Consider the following 12,535-nt stretch of genomic DNA (forward strand, 5'->3'; position numbering starts at 1 on the left):
GGCAGGCAGGTCACCTGAGGTCAGGAGTTTGAGACCAGTCTGACCAACATGGCAAAACCTCGTCTCCACTAAAAATACAAAAATTAGCCAGGTGTGGTGGTGCATACCTGCAATCCCAGCTACTCGGGAGGCTGAGACAGGAGAATTGCTTGAACCCAGGAGACAGAGGTTACAGTGAGCCAAGATTGCCCCACTGCACTCCAGCCTGGGCGACAGAGCGAGACTTCGTCTCAAATAAATAAATAAATAAATATAAATAAAATTTCATTAGGTTAGACCTTCAACAATGGCTATGCCAATTTATAATCACTGGTAAATGTTTGAGATTGCCCATACCCCACTGGCATTTAGTAATATATACTCATTTTTTAGGTATAATCCTTTTTTCAAATTTATTTTTAATAGATAGATGTATAATTATACAGGTACGTATATGTGAATTTATGTATATAAGTTTTTAATGAAAAACAGCCATTCTCTGCCCTAAGCTTTCTCACAACTGGTGTCTACTTCCCAGAGGCAGTCATTGGCAGCTCTGCTAGCTATTTTCTCTGGTATTATCTCCACATTTGTGAGTACTATGTTTCCATGGCTATTTGTTAATTTATTATTTTTTGAATTTTTTTTTTTTTTTTGAGATAGGTTGTGGCTGTGTCATCCAGGCTGGAGTGCAGTGGCACGATCATGGCTCACTATAGCCTTACCTCCTGGGCTCAAGTGATCCTCCCACTTCAGCCTGCTGAGTAGCTAGTGCTAAGGCACACATCACCACACCTGGCTAATTTTTATTTATTTGTTTATCTTTGAGACAGAGTCTCCCTCTGTTGCCCAGGCTGCAGTGCAGTGGCACGATTCCCACTCACTGCAGCCTCTGCCTCCTGGGTTCAAGCAATGCACCTGACTCAGCCTCCCGAGTAGCTGGAATTACAAGCATGCACCACCATGCCTGGCTAATTTTTGTATTTTTAGTAGAGATGAGGTTTCATCATGTTGGCCAAGCTGGTCTCCAACTCTTGACCTCAAGTGATCCGCCCTCCTCGGCCTCCCAAAGTGCTGGGATTACAGGCGTGAGCCACCGTGCCCAGCGTATAACTGGCTAATTTTTTTAAAAAGTTTGTGGAGACATGGTTTTGAGACAGATCTCCAATTCCTGGTCTCCAGTGATCCTCCCACTTCAGCTTCCCAAAGTGCTGCTGGGATTACAGGTGTGAGCCACTGCCACTGGCCTTATCTTCTTTTCTTTACTCTTTTTTTTTTTTTTTTTTTGAGATGGAGTTTTGCTCTTGTTGCCCAGGCTGGAGTGCTCTGGTGCAATCTCGGCTCCCGGGTTTTTAAGCGATTCTCCTGCCTCCTCAGCCTCCCGAGTAGCTGGGATTACCGGCATGTGCCACCACGCCCAGCTAATTTTTGTATTTTTAATAGAGACGGGGTTTCTCCATGTTGGTCAGGCTGATCTCGAACTCCCGACCTCAGGTGATCCGCCCTCCTCAGCCTCCCAAAGTGCTGGGATTACAGGCGTGAGTCACCGCACCCGGCCCTAGCCTTATCATTTTTAGATATTGCTTAATGACTTTGATGGATGACTAACTTTTCCACATGTACATCTATCATTTCCCCTCCCCCATCATCCCAAGGTAGCTTTATCACACTTTTTGGAGGAATAAATAGTCAATATTTACATTATAATTGTATAGAAGTTAAGAAGAAATCACTTAGGCAGATAGTGAATGTACAGAAGTCCTCAGTAAGGCTTTTATTTTAAATGAAAGGCAGCCCCAAATCATTTTCTAACAAAGAGCAACCTGTTAGCTGGGCGCGGTGGCTCACGCCTGTAATCCCAGCACTTTGGGAGGCCGAGGCAGGCGGATCATCTGAGGTCAGTTCAAGACCAGCCTGGCCAACATGGTGAAACCCCGTCTCTACAAAAACAGAAAAATTTGGGCATGATGGCGGATGCCTGTAATCCCAGCGACTTGGGAGGCTGAGGCAGGAGAATAGCTTGAACCTGGGAGAAGAGGTTGCAGTGAGCTGAGATCGAGCCATTGCACTCCAGCCTGGGTGACACAGAGAGACTCTGTTTCAAAAAAAAACAACAAAAAAACAAACAACAACAACAAAAAAACAGTCTGTAAAGTCAAGCTGCAGACATAAACAAGCAAGCTAGGAGCTTGCACAAGTGAATGCCAGTAAGAACTAGGGACTAGATACGTTCAAGATGGTGGCTCCGTCTTCCCTTCTCTTTGTCAGCCACGTGTACAGTAAAGAGCAGACAAGATGGCCCCCATCAACTGAAAAGCTCATTTGCATAATAAGATTAGGGTGGGGCAACCAGCCTTCCCCACGTGCTATGTAAACGTCATACCTGACCGAACCAACATGTGAGCCCTGTGCAAATCAGACACTGCCTCCTCAAACCGGACTGTAAAATCTGCTGCGTTCCCCCAAGTCTCCTTCTTTTTTTTTTTCCAGATCTCTCTCTCTCCTCTGTTCTTTCTCCTCTCTCCTCTCTCTCTGTCGCAAAGAGCTGCTCTCCTCTCTCCTTTCTCCTGTCTATTAAACTTTCCACTCCTTAACCTACCCACATGTGTCCATGTCCTGAATTCTTTCTCAGTGTGAGACAGCAAACCCCAGGGTATATATCCCAGACAACGTAGCCGTTTCACAGTGACTATGCACGTATTGTTCACACCTGAGCCATCTGTAGCAATGCATATCCATTCTTGTGCAGCCAGAATTCCTAAAATCAATGCTGGCCTCATTTTGAAATTCACCTTTTTTTTTTTTTTTTTGAGATGGAGTTTTGCTCTTGTTGCCCAGGCTGGAGTGCAACGGCGTGATCTTGCTTCACCGCAACCTCCACCTCCCGGGTTCAAGAGATTCTCCTGCCTCAGCCTCCCGAGTAGCTGGGATTACAGGTATGCACCACCACGCCTGGCTAATTTTGTATTTTTAGTAGAGATGGAGTTTCTCCATGTTGGTCAGGCTGGTCTCGAACTCGCAACCTCAGGTGATCTGCCAGCCTTGGCCTCCCAAAGTGCTGGGATTACAGACATGTGCCACCGCACCCAGCCTAAATTCACTTTTTTTTTTTTTTTTTTTAGTCATTAGTGTTCTGTAAAAGGTTTAACATCTCTACCAAAAGCCTTTAAATTATATTTTCCATATGCTCAAGCACGTCAATTCCATTTCTATCTTCCTGGAACCCTCTTAGGAGGTCTCCTTCTTTCTGGACCCTGGGCTGGCTGGGCTCTGGCCTATTGCTCTTCTGCCGTCCTGAGCCTCACCCCTCCTCGGTGTTGTATACCCTATACCCTGCTTGGGGGATCTCCTGTCTTCTTCTTCTTCCTCTTCTTCCTCCTTCTTCCTTCTTCTTCCTCCGTCTTCTTCTCTCTTTCTCCTTCTCCTTCTTCCGTCTCCTTCTTCTTCTTCCCCCTTCTTCTCCCTTCTTTTTCTCCCTTCCTCCTTCCTCCTTCCTCCTTCTCCTCCTCCTCTTCTTCTTCTTTTTTAAAAAATTTACTCCTTCCTTTTGATGAAGCATTTCTCTAGTAGTGTCCTAATAAAAGTTACTTGGGAGCATACTTGGAACATTTTGTTCTTCAGTGAAAAATTACGCATTGTTTAGAGCACACCTTTCCAAATTATCTGATTCTGATTATACAGAGGCTCAGTGCCTTTCATTACCTTTGAGCTATTTTACAACTCTTTAAATTGTGGATAACTGATAGCAATGCAAAATAATTCTTATCTATAGACACACAATAAACAATTCACATCCCTCTACCCACCTCCACAAAAAGAAAACAGCTTAATATCTATTTGCAAATATTTTTCAAAATTCCCTTATTCCATATAAATTTGTGCTTCTTTGAATTCTCCTTTAAACTGGCTGTAAAATCTTACTGGTTCCTTCATTAACAATGAGTTAAGTAAGATATTTAGCACATGTTCATTTTATATCTGTATGTATGAGAGTCATGATTTTACCTTTTCTGAAGTTATTCTTTAACAGAAGTATACGTTTCAAGCTACTATAGTCTGAAAAACCTTCGTACTTTACTGATAGATTGGCTGGTTATAAAATTATAGGTTAAAAATCCAATGCCAAAAAGAACAAAGAAAAAATAAAACTAGTATCTTTGAATGAGGGATCATCAAGAAGATGAAATTCAGTTATCACTTGTGTCAGTGTAAATTACATATTATTCTCCAAAAACTTCATCTTACCAATAACATTCTTTTCCCTAAAATGATAACTCTTAATATAGAAGGGAAACTTTCTATTTTCTAGCCATGGCAAAAAAAAGATTTCACAAAGCAAGATCAGAAAAAGAAATAAAATAAATGTATAAGTGACACCAGAAAACAAAATTATAACAAAATATCAAGACTACTTGGATGCATTAACAATTTTTTTAAGTTCTCAAACCATATCTGAGGCGGTCATATATTAACCTGGTCTTTCTCATGAGATGCGCTAAGCCAATCCTCATTTAAACAAACAATATGACCTATAAATAAGAGTATTATGGTTACTGTCTTAATAGAAAGCTTGCACACTATTTAGTGAACTTGAGAATTCAAAGGAAAATTAAACACTCAAGTATTATTTCATCTTTCTCTTCATTTATTCTGCTCTTTACTCCCTAGGAAGGGGACAATGAATCCACATAGTTCTAAAAATTTTACTCTAACCTGTACCCATCAAAAGAGTGTGAGATTCAGGCTGGGCACGGTGGCTCATGCCTGTAATCTGAGCACTTTGGGAGGCCAAGGCGGGTGGATCACCTGAGGTTAGGAGTTCGAGACCAGCCTGACCAACATGATGAAATCCCATCTCTACTAAAATTACAAAAAACATTAGCTGGGCGTGATGGTGGTTGCCTGTAATCCCAGCTACTTGGGAGGCTGAGGCAGGAGAATCGCTTGAACCCGGGAGGCGGAGGTTGCGGTGAGCTGAGATTGAGCCGCTGCACTCCAGCCTTGGACAACAGAGCGAGGCTCCGTCACAAAAAAAAAAAAAAAAAAAAAGAGAGAGAGAATATGAGATTGAAACAAGCTGACCATGTACTTTTTTGCTTTTTATATACTTAGCACCTAGCCAACGCTTACCATGTTTATGTATTCCAAACACGTTTAGTTGATGAATGAATTTTAAAAACTGCTTTTATAAGAATTTTTCGGCAGGGCGCCATGGCTCACGCCTGTAATCCCAGCACTTTGGGAGGCTGCAGTGAGCCGAGATCGTGCCAGTGCACTCCAGTCTGGGTGACAGAGCGAGACTCCCTCTCAAAAAAAATAATAATAATAATAGTAATAATTTTTCTTAAATGTAGAAGATCATAATTGAAATTTTAAAAAATCTAAACAAGAGAGAATTGAAAGTCTTTCCTTAGTCTGCATACAAATGTGTATTTGATTACATTTCTTAGGTTAACCAATATAGTTAATAATGTTTGGGATAAGGGAAAAAACTTTTCTATAGGTAAGAGCGTCACTTGATACAGTGGACTGGATCCAATACACCTCCTTCATCCCCTGCTCCCATGGTTTCTTTAGAGCAGTGTGTCATTATCATTACTACAACTCTTTTTAGTCATTAGTTTATTCACAGAAAACAGAATGAAAAACTCACAAGAGAAAAACAAACAAAACACTTAATCGAGGTCAAATGACTCATTAAATCCTAAAAACACAAAACAGCATTCTCTTTGTACCTTCCATTGGATGAGATGTCTTCTTTCCCATTTTTACCCAACTGCACCTACTTGATTTAACATTTTTTAAATAGAAGTATCTTCCTCTCAACATATCCACGTATATATTTAAAGCAAAACAATTTTAATCAAATTCACATGCAGATTATATGGGCTCCCGCTAATTCCTCTTATCATAATCGACCAGAACAGTGGTACTGCCATGCTTTATAGAGTTTTAGAATAATTTTCTTTGATGCACATTTCATATAATTATAAAATGATATGGGCTGTTTAAAAATATGTTTTATAAAACCAATTCCCTCCCCTGTCTTATTAACTCGTGAAAGTACTGAACAGTAAAATTTTTGAAAGTTATTTGTTGCCCATCGTTTTGGCTTTGAAATTTCCTTTATGTTGGAAATTGAACAAAACACTATTAAATTTCACCTGTGTTTCTAAGTAGTTTTACTTCTTATCCCAAATATATTAAACAAGTACTACAAAATACATATCATCTGTAGTTACCTTTCAAAATGCCTCATCAAAATTAGCAAAGGCAATTCATGTCCAAACAGAAAATAACTCTATGGTAAAATTGAAAAATGCCGATTTTTTTTTAGTTTGTAAATCATCTTTAAAAATTTAAATGTTGGACGGGCACAGTGGCTCACACCTATAATCCCAGCCCTTTGGGAGGCTGGGGTGGGGTGCAGAGATCACCTGAGGTCACAAGTTCGAGACCAGCCTGGCCAACATGGTAAAATCCTGTCTCTGCTAAAAATACAAAAATTAGCCACTCGTGGTGGTGGGTGCCTGTAATCCCAGCTACTCGGGAGGCTGAGGCAGGAGAATCACTTGGGCTGAGGAGGCGGAAGTTGCAGTGAGCCCAAATTGCGCCACTGCACTCCAGTACGGGTGACGAGTGAAACTCTGTCTCAAAAAAAAAAAAAGAAGAAGAAGAAGAAGAAAGGAAATAAAAAACAGATACAGCCTCATCCTAAACTAACATGTAATGGAGCAGTAGTAATTAAAACAATCTTATCCATACAATTGAACAATATGCACCAATAAAAGAAATGGAATAGGACCACAGTTCCCAAATTTTGTGCCACAGGCACCAGGACATGGCAGTGAATTTACAGGAGTGCTATGGGATACTTTTTTTTTTTGAGACGGAGTCTCAGTCTGTCACCCAGGCTGGACTGCAGTAGCACGATCTTGGCTTACTACAACCTCCGCCTCCTGGGTTCAAGTGATTCTCCTGCCTCAGCCTCCTGAGTAGCTGGGATTACAGGAGTGCACCACCACGCCAGCTAATTTTTGTATTTTTAGTAGAGACAGGGTTGCACCATGTTGGCTGGGCTAGTCTCGAACTCCTGATATCAAGTGATCTGCCCACCTCAGCCTCCCAGAGTGCTGGGATTACAGGCACGAGCCACGGTGCCTGGCCATTTTACGTTTTTAAAATAAACATTGTGACACTTGACATCTGTTAGGCATTGTGCAAACTACTGTCAAGGTAGTTGACAGTTTATACATTAGACTATCCTACATTCTATTCCATGATGTTATAACCTTGCACGCATGGGGTTTTCAGTGATTGATGTGACAAAAACAAAAATCAAACAGGAAATATGGGTAGTAGTATATTTTATTAGGGATATTAATTACATATGTAAAACCCCTTCACCTTTGCCACATTCTATTGGTTACAAGCAAGTTCCAGGTTCTACCCACACAAAAACTGGACACCAGGGAGCAGAATCAGGAGGGGTATCTTAGAATTCTGTCTACCACAATATACAGAGTGCAGAACCTACTGGTGACTGAAAATCTGTGAAACACAGCTTTAACCAACCAACTCTCTCTAGACTGTTTCTTCTATTCATTCATTCATTGATTCATTCATTCATTCATCTATCCATTCATTCATCTGACTTATGTAAGGCACTTACAGCCAGGCACATAGTAAACTGATCGTAAGTGTCGACTACCATTATTTTTATTTTTTTATGTTTTAAACAACAACTGAAGATCGTATATGCTCAATGCTAGGTAGTGGAAGGGAATACAAAGGAAAATAAGACTGATCTCTGTTTAAATTCTGGGAGTGAAGGTGGAGGACAGCCACATAAATAAGCGATAACAATTCAATGGACTATGCAATATTACAACTCTGCACCATGTAAGATGGGTGTTCAAAGAAGGAATGCCAATTCTGCACTACGTCAGTGGTGCCTTTATAGGGCAGAAGACAATTTAGTGGCATCTTGAAGACACTGTAGTTTGGCTGATAGTCAAGGAAGGAGATGTTTCAAACCTAAGAACAACATGAAAAATGACCACAGTGTGAAAAAGCAAAATTCAGCCCAGTTTAAGCTTTTCCCTTTATTCACACAGAATTTGAAAATATTTCTACTTCATTTGTATTATACCACGTAACTGTTTGCAACATTTTGTACTCATTATTTTTCATCAACTCACATGCTCTTTGAAGAAGTTTTAAAAATATACAGATCAACTATACTTGGTATTTAATAAGTAATTAATGAATGGGGAGATGGATTTGGGATTGAATTGGGAATAATACCATAAGCCACACTAAGAGGTCTGGAATTAATATATTTGTGAAAGGTAGCTGTGAGGTAATGTTAAGAACAAAGACCGTAGAGTCAAACTGCCTGGCTCTGCCAAATTACTGATCTTGGGCAAATTATTTAACCTCTCTATGCTCTGGTTTTTGCATTTGTAAAATTGGAATGAAAATAATGGCTGCTTCAAAAGGGTTGATGCAAAGATTAAATTAAATAATATAAAGTACTTAGAAGAATATCTGGCATATATTATATGTTCAATAAATGTTTAAAATGATGATAATATGATGAATTGATAGTGTCAGATAACAAACAAGAAATCATGTGTTTAGAAGTAAGATCCTTTGACTAAGGTTTTTTTTTTTTTTTTTTTTGCAGTTTTTACATTTTTATTTAAACACAAAACGTGCATATGAGCTGTCTACTCATTTTCTTTGCTGCGCAGCCTGGCATTGGGGTTGGTGACTCTGATGGCCAGCTGGGCAGCTCTTTCCACCAAGGCTTTGCATTTCTTGGAGGAAACTGTGAGCGATCTCAGTACAGTAAGATTTGTTGCACATCAGCAGCACTTCCAGCTCCTTGGTGTTGTGGACCAGGAACTTCCAGAAACCACTGGGCAGCATGTGCTTTGTTTTTTTGTTGTTCCCATAACCAATGTTGGGCATCAAGATCTGGCCCTTGAACCTTCTATGAACCCTGTTGTCAGCACCTCTGGGTTTCTGCCAGTTAGGCTTAATTTTGACATATCGGTCAGACTGGTGCCAGATGAACTTCTTGGTTTTCTTTTTGAGGATCTTGGGCTTCATAAGGGGTCTGAGGGCAGCCATGATTCCGAGGAGGAGATGACTGCCACCTCCATAGGTAGCGCCCAGGTTGGGGTTTTTAAAAATTAATTAACTTATTTATTTTGAGACAAGGTTATGAGACTATTTTTTTTGTTTTTTGTTTTTTTTGTTTTTTTTTGAGATGGAGCCTCACTCTGTCACCCAGGCTGGAGTACAGTAGCACAACCTCGGCTCGCTGCAACCTCTGTCTCCCAGGTTCAAGCAATTCTCCTGTCTTGGCCTCCCGAGTAGCTGAGATTACAGGCACCCGCCACCATGCCCAGCTAATTTTTTGGTATTTTTAGTAGAGATGGGGTTTCACTATGTTGGCCAGGCTGGTTTCGAACTCCTGACCTCAAGTGATCTGCTGGCCTTGGCCTCCCACAGTGCTAGGATTATAGGCATGAGCCACTGTGACCAGCTGAGACTTTCTAACTTTTGTACTTTTGTAGAGACGGGGTTTCACCATGTTGCCCAGGCTGGTCTCGAACTCCTGGCCTCAAATGATCCATCCACCTTGGCCTCCCAAAGTGCCCAGGTTACATGTATGAGCCACCAAACCTGGCCTAAGGTTGGCTTTTAAAAAGAGAATTCTTATCAGTAGAGAGGGATAAAGACTGAAAAATCACAATGGAGAAGGCAGAAACCAGTTAAAGAGCTACTGCAAGCATAGAGAAGAGATGAGTAGAAACTGAAGGAATACAATGAGAGTGTAGATAAAGAGATAAAATTGAGATATTTAAAATGTCGAAGTAATGAGGCCTACTAGGTAGAGATGTGATAAGAAATGAGGAGAGATTCATAGGTAAATTTAAGTTTTTACTTAAAGAAAACCTTATGAACAATTGGGTACATAATGATGCCATTAGTTAACATAGAACATAGAGGAAGATCCCTTTATCTGTGGAGGGAGATAAGTTCTTTTTGGAAAAAATTGTATTTGAGGTGTCTTCAAAACTTGCAATGAAGATTTTAGAGAAGATTAAATTTTGGGAGTCTGTAGTGAATGTTCAGCATTTAAGACTGTCGGATATAAAAATGCTCTAGAAATAAATGCTCGGTGCCACAAAGTGAAACCAGCACTCAGGCAAAAGTTTTCTCAGCAAGGCAATTTACTTCTGCAGAAGGGTGCCACTCACATCAATCAAGATAGCAAGAGCACATGGAACAAAGGAGAGCAGGGGGTTTTTATCTCTGACGTGTAGTCCTTACCTCTGTGTCACTCCCCAATGGGCTGGGGTCAGACCACACAATCTGAACTGACCTAATTGGCTACTTTCAAATATCTTTCTAAATACGGAAGGGAAGGGGGATGTGAGGTACAGTGGTAAAGCATGTGAGACGTGCAGTTTTGGGCAAACAATGGGTGCAGGTAACCAAGGAAACAGATGTGAGTTATTGATTAGAGCTGACAAGAAGGGGGTAGGCTGTTTAGAGTAACTAGGGGCGAGGAGGCAGGTAGAACAAGAAAGTTAGGTTTGGGAACAAAGAACCAGGAAGTTAGCAGGCTAAACCTTTGAAGAGAAACTTTATTGTATCCTACAAGATCAGGAAGATGAGATTTTTTAGGGAAAGTTTATATGAGGAGAAACTATAAAAGAGTAAATGCAATTTATAGGAGGACTATTTTGAAAAAAAATAAAAAGAGGCTACATGGTGTAATTTACAGAGCACAGGAGACTATATTATTGTATTAATATAGACTATTGCATGTAAGAATATTAATAAAAGATGGAAGGCAACAGGCATGGTGGCTCATGCCTGTAATCCCAGCACTTTGGGAGGCTGAGGTGGGTGGATCACTTGAGGTCAAGAGTTCAAGACCAGCCTGCCCAACATGGAGAAACCCCACCTCTACTAAAAATACAAAAATTAGCAGAGTGTGGTGGCAGGTGCCTTGCAGTCCCAGCTACTCCAGAGGCTGAGGCAGGAGAATTGCTTGAACCCAGAAGGCAGAGGTTGCAGTGAGTGGAGAGTGTGCCACTGCACTCCAGCCTGGGTGACAGAGCAAGACTCAGTCTCAAAAAAAAAAAAAAAAAAGAAAAGAAAAGAAAAAAAAGATGGAAGGCAAAGTAACTGATTAATGCAGACTAGATATAAACTCCCCTGGAGCAAAGATGCAAAGATTTCTGTTTTGGCATGACATTATCTTGCCCAGTACTTCATTCATTATAAGTTCTAAGTAAATATAGATGAATACATGAGATATGAATGATAAAAATAAATATACCAGGTGCAGTGGCTCACGCCCGTAATATCAGCATTTAGGGAGACAAAGGTGGGAGGATAGCTTGAGCCTAGGAGTTCGAGACTTGCCTGGGCAATATAGTGATACCCCCATTCTCCAGAAAAATTAAAAATAAAAAACCATGAATAGATATACCTAATCTATGTAACAACATGGAAAATGCTTAATAATACGTGTACAAAAAATAAAGCAGAATATAAGTTGATCCTCTGGTGTGTACTGGAGTTTGAAAAAAAAAAAAGCTGATCAGCAGTATGATTATAATTTTGTAAAATTTATATGTGCAAATAGATAAGAAGTCAAGGCTTAAATGAAAATAGTTTGTTAGGGTGATTAAAATACTGCTCCCCCAACTTTGGAAGGCTGAGGCAGGCGGATCACAAGGTCATGAGATCGAGACCATCCTGGCTAACATGGTGAAAACCCATCTCTACTAAAAATACAAAAAATTAGCTGGGCATTGTGGCAGGCGCCTGTAGTCCCAGCTACTTAGGAGGCTGAGGCAGGAGAATGGCGTGAATCCGGGAGGCGGAGCTTGCAGTGAGCCAAGATTGCGCCACTGCACTCCAGCCTGGGTGACAGTGCGAGACTCTATCTCAAAAAAAAATACTGCTTCCCCTCAACCCCAACCACTTATTTGGAATTCCATTCATAATGTAATTTAATAAGAAAGAGAACTGTTAAAACATATTTTAAAATTTTATTTATTTACTTTAGAGACAGGGTCTTGCTCTGTTGCCTGGGCTGAAGTACAGTGGCATGGTCATAGCTCACTGCAACCTTGAACTCCAGGTCTCAAGTGATCTTCCTGCCTCAGCCTCCTGAGTAGCTGGGATGACAAGCACATGCCACCACACCTGACTAATTTTTTAAGAAATTTTTTGTAGAGATGGTGTCTTGCCATGTTGCCCAAGTTGGTATTGAAATGTTTTTGACCAGAAGGCAGGATCACTGACCTCTACAGCAGGCTTGAGTCTATTGTGGTTACCTTAGGCTAGCCAATTCACCTCTTTGAGGTAGTGCCATTATGCCAAAACATGAAAAAGATGATTTCAGATATAACCAGGTGGAATGGAGACAGTAATAAAGGGGACAGTATTCTAGTAAGAATATGAAGGCTCCCAAGGAGCAAGATGACCGAAGCATAGAGTATAAGCGAGACATGGCAAGAGT

General features: G+C 40.7%; 1 pseudogene; it reads right to left on the reverse strand.

Annotated features, from left to right (window-relative positions):
* Positions 1–8,180: 8,180 nt before the first annotated feature.
* LOC100973164 (large ribosomal subunit protein eL32-like) lies at positions 8,181–9,924 on the reverse strand (annotated as a pseudogene).
* Positions 9,925–12,535: the final 2,611 nt, after the last annotated feature.

This window comes from Pan paniscus, chromosome 2 (assembly GCF_029289425.2).
Source record: "Pan paniscus chromosome 2, NHGRI_mPanPan1-v2.0_pri, whole genome shotgun sequence".
Classification (NCBI taxonomy): Eukaryota; Metazoa; Chordata; class Mammalia; order Primates; family Hominidae; genus Pan; species Pan paniscus.